This window comes from Callorhinus ursinus, unplaced genomic scaffold (assembly GCF_003265705.2).
Source record: "Callorhinus ursinus isolate GAN/ISIS: 27379988/994484 unplaced genomic scaffold, GSC_fseal_2.0 scaffold17, whole genome shotgun sequence".
Classification (NCBI taxonomy): Eukaryota; Metazoa; Chordata; class Mammalia; order Carnivora; family Otariidae; genus Callorhinus; species Callorhinus ursinus.
In genome coordinates, this window is record NW_027397079.1 from 6,409,084 (window position 1) to 6,417,846 (window position 8,763).

The 8,763-nt window shown below is 41.4% G+C and overlaps 1 pseudogene; it reads right to left on the bottom strand.

The window, feature by feature from the left end:
* Positions 1-202: 202 nt before the first annotated feature.
* Positions 203-664, bottom strand: LOC112834827 (ubiquitin-conjugating enzyme E2 L3 pseudogene; annotated as a pseudogene).
* Positions 665-8,763: the final 8,099 nt, after the last annotated feature.

Consider the following 8,763-nt stretch of genomic DNA (forward strand, 5'->3'; position numbering starts at 1 on the left):
GACGAATTCTTTTTTTTTTAAGAACATCTTAAAGTTTTAATCCTTTCTTTACATGTTACCTAGGCCAATTTTGATTAAGAAAACTGTAGAAAGTTAGTAACTGCCACAAGCAAATGCCAGGCAGTGACTCGTGTCAATTTTCCACAGAGTCCTGCTTTGCGGGGTCTCTGCTAACACTTGCTGGAATCAGTCATGGCAGAGTTTAGTCCACATGTCGCTTCTCCCCATATTTCTTTGTAAACTCTTCAGCATTCTTAAAGAATTTTTTACAGTCCTTAGAGTTTTCTTCAGCTAGGTCAGCCCGAAGTGTGTGCTTGGGCTTGGGGTCATTCACCAGTCATGAGGGACTGAATTACTTGGTCAGTTTTGGTTTCTGGCTTCCAGTTTTCAGCACTAATTACTGGCAGACAGGCCTGACCCTTTTCATCGATGTTCGGGTGATAGATCTTTGTTTTAAATGTGATCTTCAGTGGTTTGAATGGGTACTCTGCTGGAAAGTTGATTTCGATTCTGAAGTCCCCCTTATCATATGGAGGGTTGTCAGGAACAATAAGCCCTTGCCAAGTCAATAAATTAGCTTCATCAACCTGGATATTATAGAAGTTTTCATTCCACATTTTCGGATTTCTTCAAGCTCCTTCATCAGCCTCCTGCTGGCCGCCATCTTGGATCCAGTGCTGCTGCTTTCCCCCTGATATGAGGAATTTTTAATCTAAGGAAACAAACTGAAGGTTGCTGAAGTGGTGGGGGGTAGGAGGGAGGGGGTGTCTGGGTGATAGACATTGGGGAGGGTATGTGCTATGGTGAGCACTGTGAATTACACAAGACTGTTGAATCACAGATCTGTACCTCTGAAACAAATAATACATTATATGTTAAAAAAAAAAGATAGTAGGAAGGGAAAAATGAAGGGGGGGAAATCGGAGGGGGAGACAAACCATGAGAGACTATGGACTCAGAAACAAACTGAGGGTTCTAGAGGGGAGGGGGGTGGGGGGTGGGTTAGCCTGGTGATGGGTATTAAAGAGGGCATGTTCTTTTTTTTTTTTAAGATTTTATTTATTTATTTGAGAGAGAGAGAGAATGAGATAGAAAGCACGAGAGGGAAGAGGGTCAGAGGGAGAAGCAGACTCCCTGCTGAGCAGGGAGCCTGATGTGGGACTCGATCCCGGGACTCCAGGATCATGACCTGTGGCGAAGGCAGTCACTTAACCAACTGAGCCACCCAGGCGCCCAGTCTCTCTGCTTTCTGAAAGGGAAACTGGAAGGCCTATGGTCAGACGCCTTCCCTGGGTCAGATCTGGTTGAGCTGTTCAGGAACTCAAAACCTGATTCTTTTTTTTTTTTTTGGTTTGTTTTGTGTTTATATTCCTATGATCACCTTTATTTTTTCCAACCATCTTCCATGGTCTGTGTCAGTGAAGTAAAAACCAGCTGTTAGGACAGCCCAGGCGGTCAGCTCACTGCTTTTCAAGCTGGTGGTTTTTGGCACCTGGTCCCAGCACGGCACTGGGACCTTGTAGAACCCTCCCATTGTAGAATTCTGGGTGGTCTTGAGGTCCTTCCCAGGAATAAATGGTGCCAGGCATTGCACTGAAGGGAGGGAATATCAGGAAGATAGCATGCTGGAACTGGGGAGATTCGGAGACTTTCCTTTGCTGAAAAATGCAGATGCAAACATTTCCACGCACGGGAAGCCAAGCTGGTTCGTCCCGCACTGGGACTCCGCTGAGGTGGCAGCGAGTCAGGGATGTGTCACCCACCCAGACACGGAGTTTACTGGGTCAGGAGATGGAGGGTGGCCTGGACTCGAATTTCTCTTCTTCCCTCCAAATGCCTGCTGGAGAAAATCTGATGTATCATGTGTGAGTCAGACTGAGTGTTTCTGCTTCTGGGGAAGGGCGTTGTAGTCCCGGCCCTCCATCTTCCCTGCTGGTTTTAATTGTCAAAGAGGGCATGTTCTGCATGGAGCACTGGGTGTTATACGCAAACAGTGAATCATGGAACACTACATCAAAAACTAATGATGTAATGTATGGTGATTAACACAACATAATATAAAAAACAGGTCAATATACAAAAATCTTATTTTTTTCATTAGCAACAAAAATTTAGAAATACAATTTTTAAAAGATACTATTTAAAGGGGCTCAAAAATATCTATGTCTAGGGAGAAATACATAAAGTTATCTATAAGACTACCACACAGGAAACAAAACATTACTGAGAGAAATTTTAGAAGCAAAATAGATGTTCCTGAAAAATAAAATTTAACCTGGGAAAGATGAGAATTCTCATTCTCCCCTGAATTATTTACAGATTCAATACAATTTCAATTAAACTCCTGGTAGATTTTTCCATGCAAACTGATTCTAAATTTTATTAAAAAAAAAGAACAATGTCAAGATTAAATAAGACACTCTTGAAAGAACAGGAAGGTGGGTTTACCATATGTAAAGATCTGATAGAAAGATTTGATTAAAATGGGTGGTATCTCTACAAGTTTAAGTGAATAAATGAGAATAGATTTTACAAACAGATCCAATCATATATAAAAACATGAGTTAGAAAAAAAAACTGGCGCTGCACAGCAGAGAGGAGAAAGTTCTTTCAATAAATACTTTTTGGTTAAATATATACACATATATTTAAAGAAGAAGAATTTCATCTCTATCTCACACCACTAACAAAATTACTTTAGACTTTAGATCTAAATGTGAAATGCAAAACACAAAACAATAAAGCTCCAAAAAACATAACAGAGATTAGTATCTTTCTAATCTTAACATAGGGAAAGAATAAGACACCGAATAAAGCAAAAAACACAACATAAATTATTTAGAAATTAGACCCCATTAAAATTAAGAACTTCTGCTCATGAAAAATACACTATTACAAAAATGAAAAGGCAGGCCATCGAGTATAGAAAAATATCTGCAAAACACTCCATTGACAATAGAACACTATGCAGGAAATAGTGAGAACCCCTAGAAATCAATAGGAAAAAGGTAGATAACCCAAAAGCAAAATGGGTGAGAGAATTAATGAACAGGAACTTCACAACTGAGAATATTCAAATACTCAAAATTCAAAAGATAAAAAGATATTCAATTTCAATAGCAATCAATAAAATTAAAACAAAACCACAGTAAGATACCACTATAAGCCCATAAGAATGGCTAAAATGAAACAGACAATGCCAAGTGGTAACAAGAATGCAGAGCATTGGAAACACTCATGCACTGCTGGTGATTTGATCAATCACTCTGAACATACACATATCCAACAGAATACTCACACAGGTGCACTAAGAGACAAATAAAGGAAGGTTCGAAGCAACATGACTTCTAATAGCCCCAATTTAGAAGCAACCCAAATAGTCAACAGTAGAAGAAATAAATAAATTGCATATAGCAATGAAACCAAGTTAATTATAGCTACATATAACAACATGGGTGAATCTCACAAATGCATATTCTAAGTGAAAGAAGGTAGTTTCAAAGAATATATGCTGTATGTTTCAATTTATATAAAATTTAAAAATGGTCAAAGAAGTCACGACAGTAGCTACCTTTGAGAAGGAAGAAGGGATGCTGATTGAGAGGTGGCAAAAGAGGGTTTAGGAGAGCCGTGGGGCACAGTCACATCTACTTGTTGACCTGCTGTGTTAATTGCAAAATGGTGTTCTCTACGGTAACTTATTAAGCCATATATTTGTATTGTGCATTTTGTAAATGAACCGTATGTGTTAATGAAGACAGCTTTGAAAAAAGATCACCTAGTGCATCCACTTCATTTCTTCTTTTTCATGTTCCTCCACCTGCTTCCCCAAATGCTTTGGGGACAGTAGGTGCCCTATTTACAGCACTGAACTGTAAGCACAAGTTCTGGGCATGAGAGTTTTATGAGCTACAGTCGAGATCTCCAAGGCCAACATGCTCTCCCAGACTGCCCACCTCTGGATTTTTATGTAAGAAAGAAAAGCTCCTTTATCTGGTTAGACATTATAGTTCTGATCACTCATCCACAAATCCTACCTGATACAGAGAGTTAAGCCACAAATCTAAAGCTCACAGATGCCAACTCCCATGCTTTTCCACAACCTCACACCGTCTTCCCCAGCTATGGATAAACCATTCTAGAAATTTCATGTCCAAAAAAAAAAAAAAAGCAATCAAACCCATTTATGTAAAAGAGTATATTGGGGGCACCGCCAAAAAACCATAGTTGGAAACATTCTGCTTTGTTACACCTTAAAAATCAAGCAGTGTTTTATGGTATTGATTTTTCTCTTTTTCAGCTATGGCAGCTGTTACCTCATGAAATTGGAATGTAACCTTTTCCTTCCTCCCAGGGGATTTACTCACTCTTGCGTGCTAATACTTGGCAAATTATTTTTCCTGAATATGCAGATATTTCTAAGTACTTCGCTGGGTTTTTCCCTTGACAATCACAGGCTATACTTAATGTCATCTGCAATATTTTACATGGAAATAAAGAGAATGAACAGAAAGAGATGTCATGTAAGGATGTGATTCACTAGCTCAGAAAGCCATTTCCTTGGCAAGGGGTCACTCAAACTGTTTCACAGAGGGATATTTACGTTCATATAATCAAACTGAATAAAGCAGCAGTTCAGCACAGAGTCATCCACCGGGACAAGAAGCCCAGAGATGAGACCCTAACTGAGGATATTAGAACACAGGCATGCTTCATCTGGAAAATTCATTTTCTAACACTCTGTTTTCTAATTTTCATCTCACTTTTGAGTTCCTTGGTTGCAACTCTTGGTAGTTAAGACCTAACCCAAACGTGACTTTTTTGGTATCATCTCCCTTAATATTTGAGTTTCTCGGGGCAAGGTTCTCTATCTCCTTTACCCAGCTGGCCCCACCACTGCTAGAAAGGAGACTCTTTAGTGTGATGATGCATCTCAGATGTGCAACCACAGGGTGTTATGGACCAAATGTTTGTGTCCACCCCAAAATTCATATGTTGAAGCCCTAACCCCCAATGTGATAATGTTGGAAGATGGGGCCTTTGGGAGGGAATTAAGATTAGATGAGGCTATGAGGGTGGGGCACCCATGATGGGATGAATGCCCTTATAAGAAGAGGAAGAGACACCAGAGTGCTCTCTCCCTGCCATGTGAGGACACAGAGAGAAGGTTCTGTCTGGCAGCCAGGAAGAGGGTCTTCACTGGGAACCAAATGATCCATTACCTTGGCCTTGGGCTTCTTAGCCTCCAGAACTGTGAGAAATAAATATCTATTGCTTTTGCCACCAAGTCTGTGACATTCTGTTACAGAAGCCCACACTAAGGGGATGAATACTAACTTAAGAAGGATGGAAGGTGTGGAGAATATTTAATGATTCAAGGAAAACAGGACTCTCACAAGGGCCAAGATTAAGCCAGTACCTGGAAAGCACAGAGGAGCTAGAAATGAGGGAAGGAGGGAATCGAACATAAGAAAGAAGGAACATGTACATGGGCATCCATCTGAGTCAGAAAGACAGGGATGAGTAGATGACTCAGTATTGACATGAAAGATATTCCATGCCACCTTCTGAACTCTGCATGTGTTCATGCTCCAGTCCTTGTGAGGCTGGGCTCTTTCTTGAGATGGACCAAACCTTTCACAGGCAGCAGACCACTGTCAATTACCTACATGGCCCTCTTACTCCTCCAGAAGTATGTATAAGAATGGACCGGTTCCTGAGTCAGTCTTGCCTCAGAGTAGGGCTGAGTGTGAAGAACTGGGGATGGGAGGAGAAGAGAAACAAGCTTTTACAGTCACCGGAGAAGAGAACTTCTAATGTGATTGACGGTTGACTACTTGAACTCATTGGCTGGTGGCAATGGAGTGGAATTGTAATAGAAGGAGAAAAATGCACAGCTCTCTCTACCGCCTCCATAAAGAGCCTGCCACCCCCCAACTTCTGCAAGATTGAAAATGATCAATTTCTCCATCCTCTCGTGTTTCTTTTGGTCCACCTCCCCTTTGGTTCAACTGCTGGCATCACATCTCACTAACTGTTTTGTCTTGGACAAATTACCCGGCTAATATGAACCTCAATTACTCCATTGTAAAGTAGGCACATTAATACTATCTCCAAAGATAGCTGTGAAAATTAAAATGAGATAATAGAGAGAAACTCTTCCCAAGCCTGAAGAATAGAGGGTGTTCAATAATTGTTTCTTTCCCTTCACATATTACAAAGAGAGGGTGAGTAACATGGACAAAAACTACCAAGAACTTGTTGAAACCCCTGAATTCTCTATTGTTGAGAAGACTTCAAACAGGAAACTTCTCACATGGATAACTGAAACTTTCTTAAGTTTCAATTCCACATCTATAAAATTGTGATAAAATTGCTTTCTAATAGGGGGATTCCTGAAAATAAAAGATGGAATAATGCCTCTAGACTGCTTAGCACAGTATGTGAAACATGGTACTTTTCAATAAATGGGCACACACACCTGATAATCCACTATTAATCGTGAAATGGGGTACTACAGTTTCTTTTGGCTGAGCTTGCCTTCAAAATCTGGAAGAACAAACACCACTTCCATACACCATCCTTGATATATGTTTACATTTGTTGATGTTTATGACAGCTTTTTATTATATCTAAGTGGTAAGAATATTACATACCTTCCTCATGTTTTCAGTGATTGGCCTTAGTTGATCAGTGTTGAGAAAATGAAGCATGGAACTTAAAGCAACAAGGTTCTAAGTAACTTAAGATGAAGGGCACAGGTAGAAAGGGAAATATAGGTGCCCTAAGACCCTATTTAATAATTTCATTTGGTACTGGGCTTACATAATCTAGAGATAAACAGTTCTTAGAAATGCAAAGGTCGACTTATCCATCTGCATGTCTGGTCTCCATCTGCCATATTTCTTGAAGGAATATATACTTTCTCTATTGGATCACCGTGGTAAAGGAGTCTGGGGAAAAAAAAAAAACAGAATCCCTTTGAGTGAGTATCTAATTACTTGCTAATGTTTGGAAACTTAGGCGTAGACAAATGACTACATTGGCAAAGGAAACTTAACTCTGTCCTCAACTTTAAATTCCTATGGGAACATCATTGACTTTTCACCATGTTCATGTGCCTTGTAAGAAAACATCCCCACTGACAAAGGTTTATAGGGAGAGTCTTAAGAAAAAATGTCTCCTCCCTCCCTGGTTCCTCAAAATCACCCATCACATCAGGGGCTGAAATAAAGTGTGTGTGAACAACTAAGAAGACTCCACCAGGCATGTGAGGTGCCTCTTCTCACCTCCCCATCCTTCCCCCTCAAGTTTCCAGCAATTTTAAAAGGGAAAATGTCGCCCTTTCAGCAGAGAATATATCCACAATATGCAATTATAGAAGAATAACAGGCATCAACGACCTCATTCTCTGCCAAAAACCAATTAATGCATTAGAGTCACTCCGAAGAGAAAATCAATAAAGTTCTAGGAAAACAGGAGAAACAGTAGCTGCCAGTCTGGCAAAATTCTCCAGATATGCTTCTTGCCTGAAGACAAGGCTCTTGCAGAGAGAAGCTGGCTCCTACTGGTTTCCAACAAGACTGGCCCTTTGGGTGGTGGAATCATTTAAGAGGATGTGTGGGTTAGGGGTAGAGCTCCCAGGGCTCCAGTCCCCCCTTTCCTTGGGCAATCCACTTCCCCTTTCCATGCCCTGGTTTTTTCCTCTGGAAAACAGTCAACAACTAATGTTGAGTCCATCTATGTTAAGTGCTTCTAGAGTCCCTAGAACATAATGGTGTCATGTCAGTGTCTATTACTACCATTCTCATTCTGTTCTCTTCCCAAATTGCCTCCTTCCTGATGGTGGGGCCCTGCTGGTTCCCTGACTCCACTGGAAGTTCCGGACCCCTGAATGCATGAACACAAGCTTCTGAGCCAGCTGCCCACTGCCCCTGAGTCTGATTCTGCTGTCAGAATGGCTCCCAAATTCATGCTCTGGAGAGACAGGTACATATTCTGACTTCGCTCCCCCTCCACCAAGTCCTGCTGTTCCCTTACCAGAAGCTGCTGCTTAATCCAACCGCCTCTGCTCCTCCAAGGGGACCTCAACACTTCATTCTTTCCCCTTGTGCATCAAATCTAAAGCTCTTTCTGGTATATCTTCACCTGTCTGAGGCTTCAAAATGTCAGTCCTGTTAGGTGACAGAAGAAATAGAAATGCAAAATAGAAAGGTGGGCCCTCTTGTTCACAAGTAGGGAAAAAGCTGTTTTACTTTGTTTGGCAGACTCTCTCTCCAGCTGTCATGGTGGTTCCTACTTGCTATTAAATATCACCCTCTCACCCTTGGGGCACAGAGATCCTCGGGGGTGAGGACAGACCCTCCCAGGTGCCCAGTTGCACCTGGAGGCTTGCCCCACAATTCAGTGTGGGAAGCAGGCACCCAGGCTCTAACCCCCGGAGCATCTTCCTTTGCTCCATCAAAATTCCTTTACAAAACAAATAAAAAGAACAAAATATTAAGAAATCCAAGAAAGTGACCATAGAGCATTAAACCCTAAGTGCCGGTTTAGCAGCAACAGAACAAGTCACTCACTCTTGAAGACGGTCTGACCAGAAAACTTCATTCTATTCATCCAGCCAGAAGGGGCTACTTACCGTCCGTTAAGCGAGGCTTTCCTTGATTAGACAGTCATGCTCACCCCACACCCTGGCTACCCCTAAACTACCACCTGCCTGAGAAACGATGGATGGGGTAACTCAAGAAGTGTTTCTGCACCTCA